Source organism: Haliaeetus albicilla, chromosome 4, assembly GCF_947461875.1.
Source record: "Haliaeetus albicilla chromosome 4, bHalAlb1.1, whole genome shotgun sequence".
NCBI lineage: Eukaryota > Metazoa > Chordata > Aves > Accipitriformes > Accipitridae > Haliaeetus > Haliaeetus albicilla.
In genome coordinates, this window is record NC_091486.1 from 31,779,088 (window position 1) to 31,806,554 (window position 27,467).

Consider the following 27,467-nt stretch of genomic DNA (forward strand, 5'->3'; position numbering starts at 1 on the left):
CACATTCCAAGCTAAGCTTTGCACCCTTTTCCCTGCCCTGAACTTAGGATGCACATAAAATATCTCTGAAAAGGCAATATCCCAGCTGGAGTTAGCACGACTGCCTGACGACACAAGCCATTATTTGTTATTCCTTGCTTCCAGTCAGGATTCTAGCTTCTGAACGTAATGATTTTGTGCAGAATCCTAGAAGTAGTCCAATATAGTGAAAAAACATATCTAAAATAGAAAGCCTTTGTGAGTAGCCAAGTGGAATACTTGAGGAAAAAAAAGATCATTAAAGAAGCTGTAGAGGATTTACAATTCTGTTTTGTTTGGACCTGTACAGTAGCTTAGCCCATAAAGAAAAACCAGAGTTTTTTTACATTTGCTTTGCTTTATTTGAGAGTTGTGGGAATGACAGTAACCAAGCAACACCACAAAGCTGGAAAGCCCTGGTTAAGACAATTGCTGATACCCTGATGAGCCAGGATATGTTCAGTGCCTAGAAGAGCTATGGGATCTCCATTTTTGTACACTTCAGGGGCCACAAGATCCCAAAAAGAATGAGAAAAAGATTCTGTACAATCTGTGGAGTCTCTATGCTTCTGTGTGAAAACTGCCTCCTCCAAATTGAATTCTGCTGCCACTTGGAGTCCACTGTGAGTTTTACTTACCATTTTTGCACACTGAAAGGTCAATCTGCCAGGAAAGCTTCCCCTTACTGAGGCTGGGGAACTAAAAAACATACTGTCTCAGACAGCATAAGTGCTAACAAGTTAAAAATAACCTCCACAGATTTATTAGAAAGTTCACTGTGGACCCGTGTAAATTTGAGTATGTTAGTTTACACAGAACATTAACCTTATAATTAATTCTAAAAGACAATCATAAAAAGTGTAACTAAGTTCCAAAATATATCCACAATGTCATTTTCTGGGCAAAAACTATCCTTCCATTCATCTCTAGCAAATCAGAACAATTAAGCATTTTACAGCTTCTACGATTAATGACAGATGAAATACCTCATTTTCAACTCAAGTGTAATCACCACTATTTTCAAACTGGCACATCCTCTATGTAATCTGTCTTCAGTCTCCCGACAGAAGCTTCTGAAAGAAGTAGTACCTACACATTTTGCACACTTAAGCGAAATCAGTTGTGCCCTCACTCTGTCAAATACTTTTTATTCAGCACTTCATAAAGCAATTTTTTAAACTGTTCCAAAACCAATAGCTATTTTCTTAATAACAAAGCCAATGTATATATTTTTGTATACACATTTCAAGACTTAATCATATTCTGAGAAAGAAAAGTATGTAAATGATGCTTTTAAAAGGTTAAAATTATTTGCTTAGCCAAATAAGCAGTAGGCAGAGAAAACGTGTGAGTGCATATGCTTTTAACTGAATGAGGGATTATTTTAGGAGACAAAGGGTATCTACTGAGCATAATCAACGTGTGGTGGATAATGCATCAAGGCTGCGGATGCTGAGTTTATGCTGCAATTTAGTAGACAGTGTTACAGCGGCTTAGTATCACAGGTAAGGCAGTGAGATCAGTACCAAAAGCAACATAGTATAGCTATAGCAGACATGTGCTTAACACACAGAATATGCAGATATTGTGAAATCTACAGGGTGCATTAAAAAGCTCAATCCTGAGGAACAGGTTTACAACTTTTCCTGATACTGATACCCAGCCAATACTGGGTTTTACTGTGCCTTATTCTATATCAGAGACTACAATAAATAAGAATTAAAGACACCAAAAAGCCCTACTAGAGACCACATCTAAAGATGTCCCCTCCAAGTTACACTGGGACACAGAGAGGGGGCTTCAGGGGACTTGGTCTACTGCCACCCTCACCGTGCTTGTGAAAAAACATCGCACCGTGAATGTGAAAAGCAGAACTTTTCATCAACACTAAGTCATGTCATAACAACAGTGTTGAGTCTGCCTTTGTAACAACATCAGCGGACAAGAAGCCCAAAGAAGACAGCATCTCCTGGGAATCCTCACTGGAAAGTAGCCCGGCAGAGGGATGTACACTCTGCATCACCCATTGGAGCAGGTACTGCATCCTGCTCAGAGAGCAACCACTCTGTCCAAGGTCCAGTACTGCAGCAGCAACGGGATCCTCAAGTCTAATTCCATCTCACTCCATCCCACTTGGCTGGATCTCTGGAAAGGAGGACTGAGAACTCCTAGCCAGCTATCATCTAAGCAGTTTCATACTCTTCCCTCCTTCCTGGTGCTCCTACAAGAGCTGATCGTAACTATGAAGCATGTTTTATAGTATAGAGCTCCTGTCATAGAATCATAGAGTCAGAGAATCACATAGGTTGGAAAAGACCTTCAAGGTCATCAAGTCCAACCATCATCCATGCCCTCTAAACCATGTTCTGGAGTGCCTTGTCCACACACTTTTTGAATACCTCCAGGGATGGTGACTCAACCACTTCCCTGGGCAGCCTATTCCAATGTCTGACAACCCTCTCAGTAAAGAAATTTTTCCTAATATCCAACCTAAATCTCCCTTGCTGCAACTTGAGGCCATTTCCTCTCGTCCTATCTCCAGCCACCTGACAGAGGAGACCACCACCCACCTCACTACAACCTCCTTTCAGGTAGTTGTAGAGAGTGATAAGGTCTCCCCTCAGCCTCCTTTTCTCCAGACTAAACAGCCCCAGTTCCCTCAGCTGCTCCTCATAAGACTTCTGCTTCAGGCCCCTCATCAACTTGGTTGCCCTTCTGTCATTAGATATATTCCTTCTTACATAAAACTCCAATCCTTATTTCTCTCCATTTAGAATGGGAAATACCTTCTTTTCTGGTTGCATATGAATTCTAAGAATGGGATCATAATGAACAAAAATAAATAATGAAATCAATTTACAAATGTAAATATAACTCCAGCCTCTTTTGAAGTTTTAATAGGAAGGAGGAACAAAATTACCCAGGGGAGCTTGGTCAGACTCAGTCACAAGCATAAATGAGATCTCATCCCCATGTGGTATTTCACATCACAAAGTAAAGCACACAGAGCACTCTCAGCACTGAGACACAAGGTTCCATGAAACACTAATTTGTACGTCAAAGCAGCATTTTCATGGGAATGACATACAAGCAACAAAATAAACCCCCTAAAGTTTTGAAGCAAACTTCTCATGCTGGAACTTACTGTTTCTTTGATGATTTAAAATATTTTGGCCTGGGCTTCAGCTGAAACAATTGTGTCAGTCTTTTACTTATGAAGGAATTTGGCTAAAATAAAGCAAAAATACAGCTTGGTTTTCTTTTCTGCTAATGAGTTTGGTTAAAAGTGAGTGAGTGCTGGTGCAAATCTGGAATGCCTTCAGTGAACTCAGATACACCCTATGCTAAAGGAAATCAGAGTTTGCCTCAGTTTATTGGCATAGCACCTTCTGTATGGATCATTTATTCAGAATTCCTGTCTGTATTTACTTATCTAGGAACAAACATGTATTTACTGCTGACATGGAGCCTCAGGAACTGACTTATGACTTGGCACCTCTGCTCCAAGTGCCTTTGAGATACCAAGAGTAAAGTTTGTTCCAGTAATATCCACTCACCCACAAGACATAGTCTGCATATTTTATGGTAAACTAAAAAAAGTAACATGTTAGATTTAATGACAGAAAGTTGCATGGAAAGCATTACGTGCATGCAACATGGCCAAGCTATGATCTCTAACCCAACCTTTGCTTTGGCAAACTATCAGACTTCTGTTTGTTTTAGCTCTGCAAACTCACAGTACATTGATGTTATTTATTTTCCATTTTATTTCCTAAGATTTTTGCTGCTTAAGTAGAAGGGGGGAGGGGCACAATAAAAAGAAACATGGCTACAACCTATCTTTCTTGTTTCCAAGGTCTCCTGACTTTCACCGATGGACCTAAGTGGTATAGGCTTTGCTCACATCACCCATGAAATCAACGCAACATCATCTTTTTAACTCTAGTCCCCGGTATGAACAACTGAAGCTTTCACATATCAACAAATACCTTAACATCCATACCTGCAGATTTCGAACACGCATGCTGCCTGACCACCTCATATTCATCTTGATCACCAATATGTTAAAAATTAAAATTTATCTCAGCCACCTTACTACATAAGTGCATCTCTTCTCCTAGTGAATTACTTAAGTCAATGAACTTGAGAAGGCATACAAGCAACTCCTAGTGTATGTTCAGGACTACAGCACATTGTAAAAGCTGGCTATTAAAAGCAGAATTGCCAAGTTACAAAATAAGAGTGAAATTATTACATCTTTTCACATCTTGTATATAATGAAATGCCTCATTTAACAAAAGTCATGCTAACAGTGAACTATCAGTATTCAAGCCAGCCCTAAAGCATGGCTGAAAATCCACTGCTGTCACTCCTCACAGTTATGTCCTGCCAGCAGTATTTGAATAGGAACCTGCCATACCTAAAGGACTAAGACCCACTAGATCAGAAATGGTGTGTTCGGTGCATGCTACTATGCATGCAGAATTGACTGGAGGCATCACATGATTTCCAGGAATGAGCTTAGGAGGAAGAAAAAAAGAAAAAAAGGAAAGAAAAAAATACAGATTTTTAAAATTTTAATTTCAATTCCTATTTAGAGTAGAAGACTTTCAAAACATTATACACTTTAATTACTTTTAACTACATCTTCTCTGAAGAGAAAGTAAAAGGAGATGAGAAGAAACATGGTTTTTTTCAATGCATTACAATTACTTTTTATATGGGTAAGGCATTTTATATGTGGGGGTGGTAGGTGGGAAAAATTATTTTAATCTCTCATATTTTAAAAAGGGGAGCAGATAAAAGTGAAACAGCCATTCTTCATTGTATTAGAGGCCAAATTTTTACCCAATTCCCTATGATCATTCTCAGAACTTCCAGCAGAAGTGAGGGAATAAAGGAAAACCTCAGTGCAGTCTTCTGACACAATCAATCTGTCCGTCCCCACCCCCAAAAATAAACATGTTGCAACTGCAAAAAAGGAACATGAACTACCATAGAACACAGTACCTAACATTAGCTCGCTAAGGAACAAACATGAAACCGCTGAAACAGTCCTCCTTCAGTGCTGATGGCTTACGGTTAAGTAAAAAGATCATAGAAATTGAAGGAAAACCTTCAAACTTTAGGTATGTCTAAATATATCGATATATAGTTATTTTATATTATTTATTATATAAAATAAAAATAATATTTAATAAAATTTAAAAGCCTGAAGACAGAAGTAGATTATAAAGTCTGGTACTAGAATATAAAGTCCAACAGTTTACCAGAAATACCATTAGCTGGTCCCTCTCACACACCTGGCATTTAAGTAAGAGAAGACTTCTAGAAACAGCCTCTCCTTAGGATACTACTTTGACCTAAATTTGACTACTATGATATCATGGGAGCATAAGGGATAAGAGCCACTGGGGAAAAAAAGCAAACAAAAAACCCAACAATGAATCAAATAATAATTCAAAACCTGACTAAGGTAAAGCCCCAGCATGGGAGCCAGGATGAGGGAGGCAATGTAGCTGGAGCTGGGCAGGACCTGCAATCAAGGCTGCTTAATAAATATTTCCTAAACCAATAGAACAGAGCACTGTTACATAAAAAAATGAAAAAATACATGATTGAAGAGACAAACCCAGAAACTGGCAGATCAATTCCTGTACAACCAAAACAGGAATTCCACAGAATTAATGCCCCAAGAGAAATTAAGAAACCAACATTTATCAGCAACACAGACAATTTTCCAGAGATCAAGGTGTTGCTTTGGCCCTACTCTTTACGTATATATTGCATATGAAATGGAATTGCAGAGCCATTTTTGTAACAGCTCTGAAAGATGCACTCTCTGTATAAGTGTTTTTCTTCTGATGGCCTGTCATTTTGGTGAAAAGAGGTTCAATACACTTAAGCTCTTTATGTTTCTCACAGAGGAATGCTCACATCTGTCAATAATCACATGAATATTATCACATGGCTGTTAACACATAATGGTTAGGATGTTATTAGCAGTTCTCTTCTTGGCTTCTCCTTTCAAGGAATTATGAGAACTCATTTATTTCACATGACTTCAGGCCAAATCTTTTATACAAATTGTCAGCTTGGATTCATTAGCCACTTTGAGGCAAAAATTAACATAACCTAATTTTTTCATATTTTGTTTTAAAAACAACAACACACACACTACCCCCCCCAGATACTCATCAAAAGCAAATAGACTCCTGGATGGCTCCAGGTTTCAGTGTATATCCTGAATATGGAAATAGCATTCCAAACAATCTGGGGAGACAGCTAGAAACAGGCAAGGGTTGGGCCTCATTCCTCCTCCTAAGTTGATCCTGATGCAGGACCAAGCTGTGGGAAGGTAAACCTGGTAGACTCTTTCAAGGAAGAAGCTACATGAAAATTTAAAGCTGTCATGTAAAAAAGCATACAGAATCAGACCAGAGTAAATCACATGGTCTTCATCTCTGTATGTATGACAAGACAGATCATACATACACTTCTTAGACTTCCTTGTATCACCTGTGCTGAAAATCTTACATAGTAGAGTTCAGATGGTGCTGAATATGAGTGGGTGATATATTCCCATCTCATCACCACCATCTGACTGTTCTTTGGATGTTTCTTTTAACTACACACAGTTTATTTGTATACTTTTTGCATGCGTGCGTGTGTGGCTTTTTGTTGGGTTTTTGGGGGGGGTGGGGGGTTAAACTTTAATCCATGAACAATTACCTTTCTACATTTGTATTAAACACAGAAGGTTAATAATTTATGGCCTGTCTCTTAAGAAGTCCATCTGCTGTTCAAGAGCCTGTGTATCCCTATATTTTCCATTTCAATTAACAGCAGATTCCTTCCCAAAGCTCTTCTCTGTGGCTAGCAATGAAATCTGAAAATGTCCAAAAATGTAGTGCATAAAAGCCCCTGAGGTCCCTCCCAGAAAAATCCTAAACTAGCAAAAGGCAAAGCCTTTTATGGAGTCTGGTACCAAATTTGTTTAGAGACAAAATCCAACAAAACCAGCACACTCAGCAACAGTCATCCCAAACCACCCCAGCTGCCAGCTGGCGCCAGTTCCAGTGGTTCTCCATGCTTGCCGTAAGGCCTGCAGGAAGAATGCAGCTCTGCAAGAGCCTTGCTCCCATATATATGTGGTGAAGCACCTCCTACCTTACAGCCCAAGATTTCAAAATAAGTTGTCCTTGCCCAGGTCTTTTGTCACTGTAGAAAAACAGCACTTGCTATCATGCTGTTTGACCATTTCCCTCTATTAAACCACTTCTGAAGAGCTGGGCTCTGACTTCGCAGGCAGCTCAGTGAGGATGCAGAACCTGGTAGGCTGAGTTCAGCAGAGAATGAGCACTATACTATGATACAAAATATCTATTTTTTTGTCACAAGTAACAGCAAACTTGCAGTTTTTCTTTTTTAGTTTACAGAAAAGGAATCTTTAATATCAGGCTGAGTGGCTTTCCAAAAGGAAGAAGATCTTATTCACTTAAAATAGTGACTGATAGTTTAAAGGTATGCTATTCAGTTTAATTAATGTTTGCATTTACATTGCTTCATTCCTTTAATGTGATGCAACAATGGTAATGACTAACCTTTTTGCAGTTTAATAGACTTTGCAACTGCAAGATGATCCCTCTTCCATTTAACAAGCCCCTTGTTATAGCTTAATAAATCTGGTTTTGCTCTTTGGCAATTCTCATGCAAATGCTTTGCAAGGTACCACCATTCACCTACAGCCTGGTCTTCAGGGGACCTGACTGCACAGAATTCCAATTAAAACCTTCTGCACTCAACATCTCTGAAAATCCAACACCAGGAAGGCAATTAGAAGTTTCCAACCTTTCCTCATCTACAGGGTAATGTGTAAAATAATCAGGGTCAGATACAGTGTAACTTAAGAGAAGGGAATCACGTGTTAAAACGCTAACATGGGAACCTCAACTCATCCCATTAGCGTAGAGAAAGGCAAGTCATCATTCTTTGTCAAGTGATGGCAGCGCAATGGATGAATTTACATACATGACCATCTGTTGCCAGATTAGCCAACAGCAGAGTGACTTTCCAGACTGCCAAATGCCTGCCCTTGTTCAGAACTTCCTTGGTTTTGCAGGCTTACTCTCTTTGCTACGAAATAAAATAGAACTCTTCAAGTTATAGAGTACCCTTCATCCCAAAACACTCTGTGGACTGTGAACCCTCTCACAGAACTGCCAGAAGTTTCAGGACTGAGCACTACATAAACACAGGACTAGTGCAGTGAAAGGCAGCACACTGCTGCAGCCTGCTCCATAGCTGTCTCTCATGCCATATTCTTGGCTAAGGACATAGAACCAAACTCCTACTCACATCAAAAGCGCTGCAAAACTTCCAATACATGCAGAGCTCTGACAGGACCTTAGTTTCAAATATCCCTTCCCAAGAAACTAAGCTGGAGAGGACCCAGACTTCACCAATTTCAGACATGTGAAGGGCTTGTATCCCTCACAACAGGAAAAAATTGTGATGTTACAGGCCACACTGTGATGCAGACCCAACAGTACACTATTAGAACCATCTAATATCAAAAAGCCCAGTAAACTTAGTGCAAAAAATAACTACACAACAAAAAAAGCAGAATTTAATATAAATATTAAAAAGATCATAAGGCAAGATACTGATTTTACACCAGTATCACAAAAATGCCACTCCATTGATGTTGAGGATTTCCTGTCTTCAGCACGTGCCAGAAAAATGACATTTTCCATACAGATACACACTAGGGAGTCAGGGTTCTTCTGATGTAAAGCTGACTGTCTGCTCAGCTCAAGGATTCCCCAATGCATCACTGTTTGGATATTTATTTTCCTTCTTCTAGGACAAAATAGTAATTACCACATTAAAAAAAAAAAGTCAATGCAGCTATTGCAATCAACTGTATGCCAACCATACTCTCTAGCCTTCTGCAAAACCTTCCAATCCACCAGCAATTTGGTAAAGAATCAGCACATGTAGATCACTGAGGCACAAGAGCACGGATATTAGACAGGTGTGTGGTTTTAGCAACAGATAATAAAGGGAGAACTGTTCTAATTGAATGACAAGGAAGTAATGATAATGGGCCAAACTTTGTACTTGTGCATTTCAGTGAGCATAAGCCCCAAGAGAATCTGGCTCTAAATCAGTAACTTATGAACTGCTACAAGCCCATCATTTCCATCAGATACTCAACCAAGTGGCCAAACCTGAGTAATACCCCATCAGAGCCAGGGACGCCTTCAGTTTGTACTAGCATCACACAGAAAAGATATTCCCTGTAATTCCCCTCTTTCACCCTCACCTCATGAGCTTCTGTTCCTACTTGAGTATCTGAACAGACATTTTTAAAAACCTGGTGCCTTCCGACTGCCAGAGCTCCTTCTGGGCCCTGGGATCTTCCCTGACCTTCCTCCCTCACCAGGGCTCCTTCCAACCATCTTCTGCTTTCTTCACTACTACAAGCCTCCAGGCACTCTTACACAGCAGCTGCTCCAGTTCATCTGTATTTACCACACACTACAGACCTCTTCAGGGCACCATTGGCAGATACACCTCACCCTACCCATGCTGCAGCTCTGTGCATCTGACAGTACACCTGATCTTTTGACTCTGTTTTTCCCTTGGGTTTCAGACCTGGCTGCCTGTCTGTTGGCCAGATGAATTATACAATCCTTTCTGGCTTCCACTGTGTTTGTACACAACATAATTTGGCTATTGTGGAGCAAGAAACCCTCAAGTTCTTTGAGGATTTTAATGAGAAGTAGGTTTCCTTCTTTCACTCTAGTAACAAAGCGGTTGCAGTACATGGGAAACCTCAGGAGCTGCAGGAACAGATGGGGAAGCCTCTCTCCGCCTGAGTGCTGTGCAAGCAGTCTATCTCCACCACCATCCCTCCCCTCATCAACTCCAGAGTAAGGAGTACAAGCTCTGATCCTAACACCAAAGCACAACTTCATGCCAGCAGCTTAACAAACCAGCCAACTCAAAACAATTTCTAGCCAGCACTAAGTTATTATTGGAAAACAGAATTACAAAAAAGGCAACATTTCATTCAGACTGAGTCCTAAAGATCATTAAATCAAATTCTGCACAGGCTAGTATTACTGCACAAGATAGTCATTCCCTCCATCAACACAGAAAGGAGAAGTCCCACAGTGATGACATTTTGGGACTTGTAGATTTTTCCACCACTAGTATAAACCACAGTCTCTGAATATATTCCCACTCAGAAGTACCACCACACCCGGACTACACGTGCAAGGCTTTCATTGCATTTAATTTTACACAGAGAACCATACACAGCACTGTAATTGAAATACTAAAAGTAGATAGTTTAAGTGTAGTGCAGAAGTGGAAGCCATAAACTGGATGTGTGTAGGACAGTACATACTGAAAGCTGTTTTTACATATTACTAAGAAAATAATTCAGTCTGAAATGACTATTCGAGTATATGCTTGAGCTCAGAGTCCTCCGGAGCCCAATACTCTTCCTTGGCAGTTGTACCTAAACAAAAAAGAAAGCCTCAAATCCTGATCTGCCACCCCATTAGCTGTCAGCATGCATCAGTCTTCAGCAGCAATAAAAGCCACGTGCCACGGAGAGCACTCAGGCAGACACTCCAGCACTGAACCTTCAGGGCAAGCTCTGCACAGGTTTCTAACAAAATCAACCAGGATCCTGAAGAACTAGCATAATTCAGAAATGTCTCATAGCACAAACACTACCTTTTGATGCTGTTCCAGGTAAGACTCAGTCAAACACCATAAATCCTTGCATGGATTTTGCATAAGGTTGGGACAACAAACACCAGCCTACCTGCCCTGAATGTGGGGTGTTTATTTTGAAACACTGCCAGGCAGGTTGGCCTTACCAGCACAGAAGGATAACAACTCAGTGAGACTGCACTGTCAACACAACAGTGGTAGCAGCTTCTTTAATGCTAACTCAAAACACACCCACAACTTCCGAGGATAGTCACCTCCCAAGAAATCATACTCACAGTCCACTTGGCCTTGCACAGCACAAACAGATAACACTGCTTAACGCCACTCAGAACATAAAACAGCATCAGCCCTCTTAGAAGCACAGTTCACAGAAACAGCAGTTTAAGTTACCACTTTAAAAAAAAAAGAAACAGAACAGACCTTCAGCCAATCAACATCAAATAAAACTGTACCAGTTTACACAGGCCAAAATCTGTCCCCAAATCTGAGCACCAGCACACTGGTATTCACAAACAGGTGAGGTTTCTTTGCCATTTTAACTCTTACCTTTTCAACACTTGGGAGATTAGATTCATCAGTAATTTAAACACTGGACACAGTACACAGACATAGGCATTTTTTTCAGTCAGCAAACCATTAGAAAGAGTATTGAAAGGCCTATTATGAAGGCCAATCACTATCCTTTTCTTGAATGACCACATGAGAATTGGTGACTGTTCCACAATGGATTGAAAGGGCCTTTTGTCTGAAGGAAAAGGACAAGGAGTCACAAAGTATTGCAGATTCATTTGTAACTCATGGTTTTTGAAGAAACTGTATAGCTTCAGTTAAGAGCAAACCAAGAAAAGAACAGGCTTTGAAAATGTTATGCCACAAACCTTTCCTACTATGTATATGCAGAGCATATTTTTAGATTAGTCTTTTTTGTATTACAAAAAGATGGGCAGGCATTCTATATCATTGTTGTTTTACGAGAGAAGTTTAAAACACATGCAGAGTTTTGACTTTATTCCAAAACCCTAATTAGGGTCTGCAGCACTATTTGCCTTGTCTAAACAGAAAATCGTCAGAAGCTGTTTTGGTACAAGATCTAGAAAAGTATAATTGCACTGGGATACTGAGTGAAAGCATTGTTACTGTTGCTTAATAATCACTTTAGTAATTGAGCAAATTTGCCATCGCCCACAAAGTATATGGTGGCCTATTCAACAAAAAGACACTTTTTATATTGAGAAACCAGCATTTGACTCTCTAATTTTGAAGTCTGTTTCAGAAGTCTCTCACAAAAAAAGGGTCAATTACATCTGCTGATGACTTCTGAGAAGTAAGAAATGTTTTACTTCTCCACCTGCCCCAATCACATTTTCAGTTCTCAGGTTTTACACGCAAATGCACACACACACAAAATGGGATTTGCACATATGATTTCATTACAGAGTTTCTAAACAAGCTTCATATGGACGAATTTTCAGCAAGAAAGACAGTGAGGGCTAATAAGCAAAACCAGATTTCTTCTAATCCATATCCAGAACTAGGGAATTATTGCACCTCCATTCAGAAACAAAAGTCACAGCTGTCAGACTTGCCCTCTTCACCCATCTGTTCCACCCACGTACTTTGAAACTAAACGGTAGAAAAAATGTCAGTTTTCACTCTCCAGCTTCTTTTGCTGCATCCCAGAATTTATACTCCCTGTGCTCCCACAATCCACTCCTGAAATCAAGCAATATATTTTGTACACACCATTGGTCAAGGTGCCAGTTGGATTTAGCTCTTCGGACTGCCCTATCAAATTATATCAGGCAAGAAGCTGGTCTTTGGCATGTTACAAGAGAGTACCTACCAGGGCCAAAATCTTTGCTGCGGGAGTCACCAATGACACCACTTTCAGATATATACCGGAAGTAAAAGTCCTGCTATGCCAAATATACCCCCAATGTAACTACACATCCCATCATCTCACACTCTGTAAAACATGAGCTTATAGTCCTCAGGACTGTAAAGAGAATCTTGCAAATGCAAAGTAAAGGCAAAACAACACTGCACCGTCTTCTTGAAGCTCAAGGTGCTCAGAAACAAACAGGGTAAAGAGATAAGAACTGCACAGCCCCCTGCTAATCTCAGTGAAGTTCAGGGCCACATTCTTTGATAATACTATGGACTGTTGCTTTCAAATAACTATTAGCAGGGGAAGGTACCCAGTCTAAAATAAAGGCACTTTGCTATTGAAGTTTACTATTTCACTACTGTTCGTTTTTGTACATGAAAGACAAAACTGCAAGAAAGCTGATGAAGCATTTGAGGAGGGAAGAAAAGGCAGGAGGAAGAACAGAGAAACTGGAGGATTGGAACAGTGCAGAAAAACACGGAGGATGGACGAGACAGTAGCACCAGCCATAGATATGGAGTCATATTTCCCCAGAGTAACATGGGCAATAAAATCCTTAGCGTTAACTACAAGGTAACTACAATTAACAGTTAAACTATAAGTTATTTTTCTTCCCTTGATCTTTGTGCAAAGCCTCCTTGCTCTTGGGTTTTCTGCTCCCAATTGTTACGCAGCTTTACTTTTATCCTCTGGTGCACTGTGAAAAGTGGAGTTTGACCTTTCCTTTAGATGTGTAAAGCACCACACCAGGTTGTTTGGAGAAAATGATTGAGGATTTTTTTTGTATTCTGCAAGACTAGCATTACTTAACAGTGTCCAAAGACCTCTGAGACATGGGCTCTGAAAACATCCTAGGAAATACAGTCCCTAGAATGACAACAGAGGGAACTAGTGTGGGTGAAAAGGAACACAAATACAACAGCCTGGGGGAATTAATACCAAATACAGGTTGCCTACAACTGCAGACAGGCACAGCTTTGGTACTTCCACCATTGCTAGAAGAAAGCTCAAAGAAAATAAAAAACATTGCAGGCTGTTGGAATCTTGTTGTGCTTTCTCTTAAAAATGGGCCCAAACTGATTTCAGTTCTGGACAGGTATTTCCTTAAAATTTCAGAAATGGCTGCAAAGTGTCCTGACATAGCCTCATTTCCATTTCTTTGAGCAAGAAAGACTAGATAAGAAAAACTGAGCTAGATTCAGAACCAAACCTCCCTCAACTCAGAAAGTACTTGGACATGCTTGCGTTCAATTTTCAGGCTTGTTACTATATGTCAGCCAAAACAATAACTCTCAAGCACATGTTCCTTCTTAGGCATATGCCTAGGCATAAGGACTGTGGAAACAGCCCCCTCATTTAAGTGTAACCCTGAGAACATTTTGAAGGGTACTTAATTTACTTCATCTTAATCATAACACTTTCTTACACGGTAAATTTCCCAGAGTTGTGACCTTACCTCCCTACATGTTTATACAGCACCTGACACAGTACAAGCCTTATCTTGATTGGTGTCTCCTTACATTTAACAGATCCTGCTGTTCTCATAAAGCACCAAACTCCTTCAAGTCCCATAACATAATTAGGAGAACACTCACAGCCTAGCAGCAGTGTTCAGCTCCAGCAGATTGTGATGGCGCCTCACAAAATTCATCAGAACCTGTTCTGGCCTGGAAATCATTCTGCATTTACACAGTTCGACTGCTTTCACGGAAACAGTTGTGGCAAGGACACAGTGTCCTGTTCACAGCAGCTTGAAGACTCCAGTTAGTGGCATTCAACAGGTTATCACCCCGGATTTCTTTCATGGTCAGTGCAAATACGTTCCTAGTTAACCTTGACATTCTGCATGCAGCAGTCTTTTCCACTTTCTGTTTGGAAAGTTTTTAGTTTACCTTCCTTGAATCATCATGTTTTGGAAAATATTTTATGGCTGCCTCAGGAGCTCAAAGAAACAGAAGAATGATGTTTTACACATACACTGGTAATTCAACTTTGAAAGTTAACAGAAAAGAATTCCCATGGAAGATCATTAGTTGCCTTGAAGCACATTTTCAAGCTGAAATCAACCAAATCAATCCAGGGGAATGTGACCTAGAATGAAACAGATGGATTTTCTGTGGTGCCTCTTAGCTCTCCTAAAGAAAATAAATCTGGTAGTACAAGTGATTCACATCTCAGGATGAGATCAGGCTGAGGGTGGGGAAGAAGCTTACACTATTCATTTACAGCTCAACAAAGGAAACATTGCATTCTGACAGAGAATAAAAGAATATTGCCAGCTGCCACTGCTTATCAGCGGATTCCACACCTAATTATTAAATTTTTTTTCACGCACAGTAAAAAAGACAACGAACGTTAAAAAAACCAACCAAACCAAACCCCTGCCACCATAGTGGTCTTTTGCCTTGGCGCGGATAAAACAAGTCCTCAAACAGATGGATTCGTGCAGAAACAGTAGCTAGGGCACCGCAACCTTCATCCCTACCTTGTGGCATGTGAGCACTCGCAGCAGCGTTTCACAGCCCATGCAAAAACGTAAGGCAGCATTTCAGGAACAAACGTACCGCTGGCTCAGCGCGTCTGGCCGCGAAGACAGCCGGGGATAAACGGCTGCGCTCGGAAAGACCCGGCTCCCTGTTCCCCGGGCGTGCGGTTAATCATTTACGACCGAGGCTGTTACCGAATAGCCTTGAACAGCACGGCACGGCACAGCCCAGCCCAGCCCAGTTTCGGCTCCGGCGGCGCCCGGGGGCTGGCGGAGCGGCGGGAGCGGGCGAGTCACGGCCAGCGGCTCCCGGGCGCTCGCAGAGCCGGTCCCGGCGCGCGCCGGGCGGGGCCCGAGGGGCCGGGGCCGGGGCCGGCCGCAGTCCCCGTGCCGCCAGGAGGGGCCCCCGCCCGCCTCCGGGTCTCGGCGCCGGGACCCCAAGCGTTAGAGCAGCGGGCGGGGTGCCGCGCGGCACCACAGTTACCGTCCGCCCTTCCCGGCACCCCTCGGCGAGAAACTCCCGGCGGGCCCGCGCAGGTGCGGCCGAGGGCAGGGCAGGGCGGCGCCTTACCTGGTGGCCGCCCGGCCGCAGCGAGGCCGGGCCGCCGCGGCAGAGGCCGGGGAGGAGGCTGCGGACCCGCGGGGCGCGGCGGCCGGTAGTGGATCGCGGCTGTGGCACGGCCGCCCGCTCGCGGGGACACGCCTCGCGCCCCTCCCCTACAGGCGCGCGCCGCCCCGGGCCCGCCTCAGTAACGGCCGCAACGGCCCCCGCCCACAGCGACGGCGGCGCCGCGCGCCCCCGGCCCGCAGCGAGGGCCGCGGTGGGGGGGGGGGGGGGGGGCGGAGAGGAGAGCGCCGGGCGGCCGGCGGCGAGGGGACGGCCGCGGGGGACGGGGCGCTCCGCCGGGACGCTCGGGAGCCGGGCTGGCGGGCTGCCCGAAGCCCGGCTCCGACAGCACAACGCGTGTCGAGCGCGTCCCGGGTGCCGGACGGGAAGGGAAGAGTTGGGTGGGACGGAGAGCAGCCCCCCGGGTTCCGGTGATGTGCTTCTGCAGCGGGTTCCTAATTTACGAGTGCCCCCTTCGCCGCGTACGACGCGCAGCGACACCGCTAGTCCTCCTGTCGAGACCCACTCAAGAACTTCTCCTCGCTAAGCAAAAGGCAACAGGCAGCGTAAATCATTGCCAGCGTACGAATCCTCCTATCTGCGAATACCCGTAGCAGACAACCAGAATATTAAAACTCAACGCCGGTGCTTCGGTAATCGATGTTTTAAAATACCGCCTAAAAGCTCCAAAGAGAACACGTAGTCAGGGTTGCTAATACAAAGCTGAAGGAGCAATAAATAACCATCCACTTACACGCTAGGATGTGGAGGTACAACTGCACGCTTGGAACTAAAACAGTCAGAGCAAATTTTCCATAAACAGCTGTAATCTGGACTTAGTATCACTATTGGCGTCTTACACCATCATCAGCATTTCCCTTAACCCAAACACGTAGCAGTTCTCATTTTTGTTAGCAACGTCAGCTGCAAGTACTGGAAAATCATAGCATTTCCTCTCAAAATCGTTGCGTACCTCTTCCCCTGCTAACGCGAAGGAGACACTCTTGGTCGTAATGCACCTCTACTTGAACTCCCTACCCTCAGCCAGAAAACTAACTTCATACACCTTCAGACACAGTTTGGAGGCAGCACTCGGTCCTTTCTATTTTCAACTAAGGATTCCCAAACTGCAGCATGGAAAATAATTCAAGGTGAGATTTATAATAGTACGTATCCAACCCACCCTCCAAACCAGGCAGAGCTGGCAGCACTTCCTCGTGGCAGGCAGGTGGGCTGGCAGAGAACCACCTCAGTGTGACAGCACATAGTACTCCATGATGGTGGTGCCCAGGCGAACCTCGCTCGGCAGCTTCTGCTCTGTTCAGTTACAGAGGCTTCATGGAATGAGTACCTGTTGAATGAGCTCGTCCACCTGCTGCAGAAAGCTGGGCATGAATTAGATACTCGACATTACGGTGAGGCCACAGGTTTAGAATTAACATTTCATTTGGAATCATATCTTCAAAACTATTCAGATCCTAAGTAAATACTGGTTTATTTTAAACAACGTCACTTTGAATGTCCAGGCTCGTATTTGTGTTCGGAGAGCACTCTTTATAGTATTGCTGACATTATCTGCACCCTGAGCTGTATGAATTTTGCCTGGGAGTTTTGGAAATGCTTCTGAAGTTCAAGAGAATGGTGCATTATATTCATAAAACAAGGGTGCCGCTGACCTTTCAGCACAAGAGGATAGATGTGAATCATGGACCTGAGACTCATCTAAAAGAACACAGTGGAAACACATAGGATGAAAGGCTCTAAAGGCTTTACAAATTATATTTGGATGAGGGAGAGCAGGGAGAAAGAGAATGTGGGAAAAAGAAGAATGAAAAAGGATCCTGCTGTTTAGCTCATGCATAAACTGTATGTGCTCAGCCAAAGGTCACTCTTTTTATTTTCTCATTAATTTCAATGACAGTAGATGGTATATGAAGAACAATCTAAAAATAAGAAGAGCCAGAAATAGCTTAGGTTTTTGTGTGACAGTGTAGTGGGAAGAAAAACCTGAGCTGCAACTTCATTCCATATCTTTACTTTTGACTTTTTAAAAAGTAGCAACTTAGAGAAAGTTAATTATTCAAAATGAACTGTAAATTTATTTACAGAAAAGTTCAACAAAAATCAAGTGGCCTACTTTTTATGTATTTTCCAATAAAGTTTTTGTACCTTGTGTACACTGAAATTAATTCCTGGGGTTTTTTCATCCACCACTGTTGGTGAGAAATGGTGTATATGGACAGTTTTGAGGGTGAGTTGTCTGGGTACTAAACACAAGTGAGGAAAACACTAAGTACTAGGCTGAGTTGTAAACCAATAGAGAAGGAATAACGGCTTTGGGAAGCCTGCAGCTGCATGAAAAAGCTGGCAGAAGGAAATTGCCATCCACAGCAACTGGAAGTAGAGGCTGGAACAGGAACATAGAAGGGATCATGAATATTCTGCAGTGAGGATCACGAATGGCTGCCTCAAACAAATCTTCAGGAAACAGGACCCCTTCATACAGAGACTGATGCAATGTCTGCCAACTTTTTTCTAGGGAATAAAGGGCCAATATCTAGAAGCTGATCTCCAAACAAGCTGCCACAGATTCCATATCAGGGTTGAAGGAGTTTTAGCATTACCCCACTAGCTTTTTAATTTTTGCAGCAAATGTGCCAATCTGCATTGACTTGCAGTATATTTGGCTGTATGCTGAGCCTACATTTTCAAAAACAGGACACCAGCTGCCCAGAGTTTAGTTCTCATCTTCCGCTCATGCCAAATAGCAGCATGAACCTTATGGTCAACACGTTGCAGCGTTCAGTTCCTCTGCAGAGGTTATTCATTGATAAAGGTAAAATGATAATCAACAACAATTAAACATCCCAGCTTGAACCTTTGGGCTATACTGGAAGTGAGGTGGCCTGGTCAGAGCACTGACTTTGAATTTTGCATTAAATCCTCAGTTCACAGTATCTCCTATACAACCGTGGTCATATTTCTGATGTGACCACAGACTACTCATTTAATTTCTCTGGGCCTCAGTTTCCCATCTGAAAAAGAAGAAAGGATTTTCCAAACCTCGGTGTATATGACAAAGATTATGAGATACTCCAGGTGTAACTGTACAATGTAGTAACTTTGGCAGTAAAGGTGCCTTAATGATTTCTTGCTCTCTTGCAACCTCCCTGTCTCCAACCTGGCACTGTAATCTGTTATTCTACTCACTCTATGAAACTTCCCTGCACACCCGACCACTGAATGACCTGGGCTAAAAATACCGCTCCCCTTTTCTTTAAAGATTTTTTTAACTGAGATCCAATTGATATTGAAGCTCTGGCAGCTGGTGACGTGTCGTGAAAAGGACATTGAAAACTGATGTGACATACTCTAACATCAGAGAATGAGCTGCAGTAATCCAGGGGCATGTCACAACACCACCTTTGTAAATTCATTGCTTCTGAAGGGGAAGAACACACTGCCACCCATGATACGGTTTTGTATCCTGAGCCACTTGATTACTGTTGGGGCTAGGGATGGAACAGGAAACAACTGAAGGCAAAGGTAATAAAATACATCCCTGTGTAATTGTTCTATCTCCTTGCTTCTTCAGATACCTACTGCTCCCACAAGACTGACAGACTCCAAAGTTTCAGTTACATCAGTAACACCATGCCCTCTTGGACTGCTTCTCAGCAATCAGTTTCACAGTACTCCCCAAAGCAGGTCACTGCCATTTTTCCTGGCTTACAGATAAGAGAGAGCAGCACAGGAAGAAATGGTGCAGAGAACTTCCCAGCTGCAGAAATGAGACACAGGTCTTCCAAGTCCTGCCCAATGCACTAGCTACAAAGCCTCACCTCCTGCTATTTGGTGAGGCCCATTCCCTCACCAAAGGGACTGGGTGCCATGTGCAGCGACAGGACTGGAGACCACAGAGCAGGGAAGACAGGTGTCTGGAGGGGAGCTGCGGTGTGTCTCTCTAAGTATGCATTTGTTTGTCTCTAAGCATGTATTTGTTTATTGGTTTCAATACCAGAATCAGTGATTGTAAGTTTGTTAATTGGCAACAAATTAAATCAGTTGAAATTCCCCTGGCACAAAACTGTTTCTGGCTCGCAACAGGGGGAAATTGATTCAACACAGAGATTTGGAAACAAACTGGTACAGTCACAGTGGTCTGGCAACAGATCTGAGGGTGAAGATACAGAAAACAGCAAATTACGTAGCTCATGTTGTACAGCAGTTGCTAATCTGGGGCATAAACATAACATGGCTCTTTTAAGCCAGGAGAAGGGCTGATAATAACATTTTATCCTGGCTTTTGTTAACTGCAGTTAAAAACTGCAACGTTAATGAAGAGAAGTTCAAAGAGAGGCACGAGAAGTGATTAACAGGGATATGTCTTCAGGAAATAGATGTTTACACGCTCGGCTTAGGAGAAAGCTGCCAAGCAAAGAAAAGACAGAAAGTCCTTTCAAGGGACCTGTGTGGAGTCATAAAGAGCATTATATAGAGTATCAACATGGAAAGAAGAAAAAGAAGATTCGTGATAACTATAAAAAATTCTGATGGTCAGTCACAATGGTCCAAAAACCTAGAGAGGCTGGGTTTCTAGATGTTATCAGCAGAAAGTTGTATTCAACATTCAGAAAATTTTCAGAAATAGAAAAGCCCCTGCATTTGCATGTGTGATGCCAAGCAAAAAAATCAAGGAAGACTGCTTTTTTGGCTTTCAAAGCTACAGGTCAAATTTGAAAAGGATAATTCACAACCCACACATAAGTTAATGGCCATTATGTTTGCTCAGACAAGGCCTGAATTTGATTAAATAGTTATGAGCATGCAGACTATATACTTTATAAACAAAAATCTGTTTTGCAATGAGATTATTTATATCAAAGGTAATTTCAACTGCTGCTCTGAGATCTTACATTTGGTTAAAAATACAGTGTCCTCAAATGACTCTGACAGTCAAAGTACAATATTTTAAGATTTTTATTTTTACTTTTTTTTAAGATTGGCAAACAGGCTGGTTAAAACCTTCACAGAAACATGCAGTTCAAAAAAGAACCTGAGCATTTTCTGATTCCAGGAGCAATGCAGCAGTATCTTGTGGTGTCTAATGTTTTAGAGTGAGCGGACTTGAGCAGGGTGGTAAACACTTAAGAATGACTGAAGTTCAAAAACAAACAAAAAGCAGCCTTGAGCTCACTCTTGTAGTAAATGGGAAAGAAGTGAGGGAAAGCTTGGCAAAGATCAGCATAATAGTAGGCTTATTGTTGAATCTGAAAGCTTCATTTTCCAACACTGTCCCTTTTCTGGGAAGCTGCACAACCACTCTGAAAGCGCTTTCTATAGAGATGATAAATCTATGGTGGAGATTTATGCACATTCAGATTAAGTCAGGAAATCAGTAATGAAAAGGATAATTAAATAGAGAGACAAAAACCTAGAAGAAAAATTACCAAAAGCCCCCAAAACAAACACAGCTAACAATACACCATGATATATCAGGTCCTGGGATTCTGACTCTGACTTTGGCACCTATTCTTGCTTGAGCAACGTACAGGGTGAGCAACCTCATCCTCTTCCTCACTGAGGTTCCCAGGACTCCAAAGAGGGGCACTCTGTACAGCAGCAGATTTGGGGCTGTAGCAGAGTGTGTGAACAGATGAGGCTTGACATCTTCGGTCCTCCCATCTTAAGTGTTTCTTTTTGCACAAGCTTTTAATTCACCAATAGGTAGAAAGGCATAGGAAGAAAAAATATTCTATACTTATACATGGGATTGTTTGAGACTACAGTCTTCCTGCTCCTGCGGGGGCATCCAAAAAAAAGAGGGGAAAGATACAGAGACAGCTCTCAGTGACACCAGCCAACCCCCAAAAAGGCTGTGGTTGGCTGGAGAGTTTCTGATAATGGCTTGCAGTTCCAGGACATTGAAGCTGTGTTAATGCTTTCCACCATGCATTCAGGGTGCTGGTATGTGCTCAGCACTAAAGAAACAGCTGAAGAAGTACCTCATTTAGTTAGCAGCAGTGGTATTTTGCTCTGTGGTTGGACTAGACCCTGGGCTAAAGAGGCTAGTCTCACTGTTTAGCTTTAGGCATCCAGCTCGGGTCCCTAAGCCAGCAGCCTTGGTGCCTAAGTTGTCAGGGAAGCTATAGGTGTCCCACTGACCCTACGGGAGCCTTCAGCCCCATAATCACCAGAGTTAGGTGCCTGAAGTTAGACTGTGGAAAAACCCCAGTGCAGGCATGACCTAAACAGTCAGTGTTACTTGTGTTAGTTTCCTGCAGCACTTGCCTGTAAGGAAAACTACCTTCAGTAACCCAGAGCCCCTCTGCCACAGTCTGTCTGCAGCAGCTTACTGCTTTAGGTTCCAAAAGGGCTTGGTCCACCCCCTAAAACTCCAGCAACAAAAGAACAGGGAACATCCATTAGCTGGCAGCACCAGTAGATTGCTGTCCTTTGTCTGGACTCAATACTGTGAGCAAAAAATCTGAGGGTTCATGAGCTAAATGAGAGCTTTTGAACATTACAGTCTCCATTTTACAACTAACAGCCCAGGCACAAGTGAGGTGCTGTGAGAGCTGGCTCTTTTGACATAGAGGTCACTTCTCCCCTTTCGGCTTTACAAAGATGCACAGCCGACTCAAGAGTGTTGATGGTAAAGCAAACACACTGACTGAACAAAATTTAGGGAAAAAGCCCTTCTCTTTTTCATCACTGCAACTCTAAAACATGCAAACTCAGTACTGTGTCATAGTCCAGTGAGCAAACTACTCCAGCTTTGAAGATATGGTATACAAATGCTGCAACTCTGTAAGAATCTTTAATTTGTGCACCATGACTTTTTAATTAATTTATTTATTTACTAAATCTTGTCCCACTTCTCTAAAGTGGATTCAGTCCTAATGCCTGATTAATCTCATGTGGGAGCTAAGGACAGATGCAGATGAAAAAACTTTGACATCTAAAAGATATAGATCTGCTTCCAAGTTTTGCAGTGCAAGATGATCTGTAGTAGAAACTATTTACAATCCTTTCTCTCACACCACTGGACAAAAAAAAAAAAAAAAGTTCCACAAAAAGTGTGGCAATTCCAATTTGTATATTAGAGTTCTGTCCTAGGCAGTATACAAAATGGTACTTCAGCCCTTGCCCTCTTCTCCTTTCTGCTAACAAGAATAATTTACAACAGTTTGAAGTTTTTTCCACAGGGGCTGGGTGAGATTATAGATGGCAATTTACTTTCTGCTACTAGCCAGGCTCAATTTGAACAATAGTCTTGAGGTGAGAAGCACCACATCATTTACTAATCACACAAATCAAGACAACTTCCCTTAAACACTGGATCTGATAGCAAAGTATTCCACTGCCATTTGGAGATGTATGGGAGTTTAACTGACACTTACGTTGGTGTAATGAACAAATGTGTGTAACAGGGAACGATGCAAAGTAGGGACTACACTCAAGGGCTGGCTTTGCATATGGACATTACTCTGGTCTCCTTCACATCAGAAAAAGTTATCTGCACAAGATAATCCTAGCCAGAAGGAAAAAGAGAAGAGCAAAAATATTCAGTGCTTTGGAATGTGGTTTCAAAATCTGGAATTCAAGCTGAAACTTATCTGGGAAGTAATGTAAATAATGGAAGTGGCACATTTAAATTATGATTTAACTACTGGAGTCAGGAGTTTGGCAGTTGAGGTTATTTTTGTTGATACAGTGACACGTCTGACAGTATTTGAAAAAAGGGTTGGCCAACAGGCTGAAACATAATCAAGTTGGAAAATACAATAAATGCAAGGTTTACAGCTTTAGTGTTGTTAAATAGCATGCAAGGAATTAAAGGAAAGTAGTAAAAAATAGATAAGAGTGACAGAAGAAACTAAAAGGTATCAAAAAAACCATGGGGTGACAAGGTTTGATCAGTTAGCAGTGTGCTTTAGAAGTACAATGATCGTAACAGAAAATATGCCAGCATGCAATTCAGAAATTACCAAGGTAAGTTGAAGTTTAACTTGGAGTGGTGCCAAGAACAGATTTGGTTAGTCTCTGAAAAGACTCAAGTGAAGCTCAACGTGGTAGAATCCAAATTCCTCAAAAGCAAAAGGAAAGTGTCCCCGTGCCTCTGTGCACTAGGGAAGCAGCATCTCTGTTTTAACAAGGAGAGAGTTCCAGCTCAGAAAGTGCCTCGCCCATGGCTGCACAGAAAGGCTGTGTGAGAACTGAGGACTGAACACAGCCCTCCAGCTGGACCCTACCTTATAGTAGCTGTTGAAAGTTACCCTAAAATTAAATCTGCTTAAAACAGCACTCTGGCTAAACCAAGAACAAAATCTGTCTAGGTGCAATTACTTGATTTAATGCACAAACACAGCTTGCTACTCTCAAAGGCCAGAAAGGACAGTTCACAGACTAAGAGAAGACAGAGCTGACATTAAAAGAACAGAAGACAAAACTGAAAAAGAGACATATATATGTGCATACACACACACACTGTAAAAAAAAACCCCCAACTTTGGGGTTGTCCTTTGTACAAGTGCCCTACTGCATGTAACAGAATTCAGATGATAGTTCTGTAGTCATGGTCCCCAAATCTTCTAGAATGTTATGAACATGTCCCATTTGTGACCCATTTTATTATACAAGAATATCATTCTTTATTAATTTAAATCCTTAGGCTGGCTTCAAAATTTTATGAGAAAGATATTATTATTCTACACCAGAGCACTTCTCCCTTAAGGATAAATAAGGAGTTAACTCACACAGATGCATATTGTTACTTATCAGCACTTCATTGCCATTACCATGACAGCAAGGCAAAGACCATTTTGTTCTGCCCCATTCATCCCTCAGCAGAACTGCCAGTTGACTTCCAAATTCAGAATCTTAACAGAAACTAATGTTTGAGGCCAGATTTTGCATTGTATCCTAAAAGCTCAATCTGATATGAAATTTAATGAAAAGAAAGGTGGAACAAAAGGCTGTCCTTTCATAAGGCTAACTGAACATTAAGAGGCTGATCATGCTGTTTGCAGTACAACATGCATAAAAAGAATCAAACAAAACTGAGAACAAGCATTTGCTGGGGTAAAATGTGCCAAAAACCTACCTGCATCTTCTTTTGTTGCTCACAGACAAGCGCAGGGATCCACATGTCACTGCTGCCTACAGGACATATATGTCCAACAATAGCATGGTACAGTGAAATGACAGTAGGTTCATCAGGAAAGTGTGTAAAACAGTTAAGTGGAGTGCACCAAAGGAGTAGTCAAGAACATAGAATCATACAATCATTTAGCTTGAAAAAGACCTTCAAGATCATCAAGTCTAACCATCAACCAAACATGTAACATGCCAGCCATTGTTATACTTCTGATCTGCATATCCAATAGATTATAAATATTAACATGACAACGGGTGCAGGAGGAGGCTGCTAGGGCATCAGAATTGCATTTTCTGATTTACTCTGACACTTTGCACACAGTCCATGTCTAAAGAATAAAGAGCAGAGGGAGAGGATGCTACAGACAAATAACGTAAGGAGTATGACCACTTCCTAGCTGGTTCAAGCTCTTTATCTGGCTCTGCACCCGTCAAATAATTAAGGAGTCCCTCTCACATTAAAAAATTCCTCCACCAATCCCATTCATCAAAGCCGCATGAGTAAAACTACTGATAAAATTTCTCCACCATTCCTGGGTAGAAAAAATTAGGAGGAGGTAGAGAAGTCAGGAGGGCGAGACTCAGTGAAACAGAACTCTGGCACGAACAGGCTGGAAAACAACTGGCAGGGAAGGATGAGGAGACAGAGAGGATGCAAGGGAAGCAGAACGCAGCAAGTCTTACTCTCCTGGAGAAGAGGTTCAGTGTGTGTATGTGTGAACATCATGAAAGATCCAGACGGTCTTTTTCACCCAACAGTGTAGTTTGCTCATGCAGGTCTTGGAGGACACAGTTACCTGAACAACCTATTCCCTCTTGTAAAACTTGTCATGTCATCTGAGTTTACACTGCTGAGCTGACCACAAAATAACAAAGTACTTAGCTGTTCCCCCCCCATTATGTCACAAACACTATATAAGCTGTGTTTTGTCTATAGCAAAGTAAGAGTTAATTTCCCCACAGGCACAGAGGCAGACAGAGAAAGAAAGCAAGAAAGGAGATAGAGCAAAGCTCCAGGCTGCAGCAGTTATGCCATTTGATTCCCAGCTTTAAATAAACCCTTTGAAGTAGAACAGGTTTTTTATGTTTAAAAAAGCTGCTTTTCAGTATGCATCATTGTTTACAGCTGCAAAAATGACTCCACTTGAACTCTGAACTGGATATTCAGTGTTGAAAAAGACAGCAGAAAATTGATGTGCAGACCCTCACCATTGCCACAGCTCCCATGCCACATCCAACACTTATTAGCTGCAGCAGTAGAAAGTATTACAGTAACAGCTGACACTGTTTTGCAGGCACAGTTCAGAAACTTTACCTTGATCCCTACAAACCGCGAGCTGAATGGTATAGCTCCACAATTGAAAAGTCTGAATTAACTACAGAAAAAAATAACATATCACCTTTGTGAACTTCACTTGACAAAAAGATCTTCAAGAGCCACAGATGAGAATATACCATGTGAACAAATAAATGCTGTAGCTACTGAGCTGGGTTTCAAAGCACTGTCCTCTCTTCTGTCTTCTATACCTCATGAAATTAGACTATAAATATGAAACAGAAATGCAAATAACCTTCTAAACAGAGAGTAAGTGTGCACTTACCTGAGGAAGTTTGGCAACTTTGCCAATCAAATCCACATAATCTATTCTTTTGTTAAAAACAGAAAATTGAATAAGAGGAGGCATGCCTAATGGAGCTCTCAAAATGACGGGTAATGCCCACAGAGAACTTCATTATTTTCTAGCGTATAGACCTTGCTTCAGTATTTAAAGGGTTCACCCTTGCCACCTATGAGATCTCCAGGACTTTGTAGATTTGACAGCACTTAAATCTGTGTCAGAATTCCCAAAGTTTTATCTTCCCCATGAGAAATAAAAGGTCTGTGTCTACTGTATACATCGATGGATGATGAAGACGACCTCACCAAATGCCTGCTGTGTATTTGTGTTTCTGTAAGTAACAGCCATAAATTAAGGATTGCAAACTTGACTACATGCAATATCAAACCTTAAGTCCCAGAAATATTGAACTGTAATGAAACAGGCTAGGAAGCAGTTGTTAACTAAATTATGTAAAGGATCAGCTGCATTTCCAAGAACAAAGGCTCAACCAACAAAAGGCAATGAAGACAAGCCAAGCCTACACATATTTCTTCTAAAATGGCTCTATGAAGGGAGAAAACACCAGATTTAGAATAAAATCGAAGGTAGGACTTAAAGGTACAGTAAAATGCAGTTCTGGTACTTGTTCCAGGGGTACCAACAATTGGCTACAATCCCCTTATCAAAGTGTTGTGATTAACAAGACAGAAAGCTACAGAGCGGTCAAGTAAGATGAAATGCTGGCAGTTAGCCAAATTTGGGTTCAGGAAGATATCATTTGTCATGCTCAGCATTCATTGCTATTGCAAAGCTGCTCTGAGATCAGAATCCTGACTGTAATCCATCAAACCAATAACCACAGTGAGTCAAATGGCTGAGCAATTGTGATGACACAGCTGGCTGCAGGGATGGTGCTAGGAATTAATATGTGAAATTGCTATAAGCATGTAGAAAGCT

At 41.9% G+C, this 27,467-nt stretch overlaps 1 protein-coding gene across 6 annotated transcripts in view; it reads right to left on the bottom strand.

The window, feature by feature from the left end:
• Positions 1-15,859, bottom strand: part of SPATS2L (spermatogenesis associated serine rich 2 like) — an 88,140-nt gene extending 72,281 nt beyond the window's left edge. For 2 of the 6 annotated variants that reach the window (XM_069781771.1, XM_069781766.1), the window contains exon 1: positions 15,715-15,859. The gene's annotated coding sequence lies outside the window, so the exon portion shown is untranslated. Of the gene's footprint in view, positions 1-656; positions 718-15,143; positions 15,184-15,714 lie in introns of those variants that run through there. The other 4 variants (XM_069781767.1, XM_069781769.1, XM_069781772.1 and 1 more) reach the window with 4 other exon arrangements.
• Positions 15,860-27,467: the final 11,608 nt, after the last annotated feature.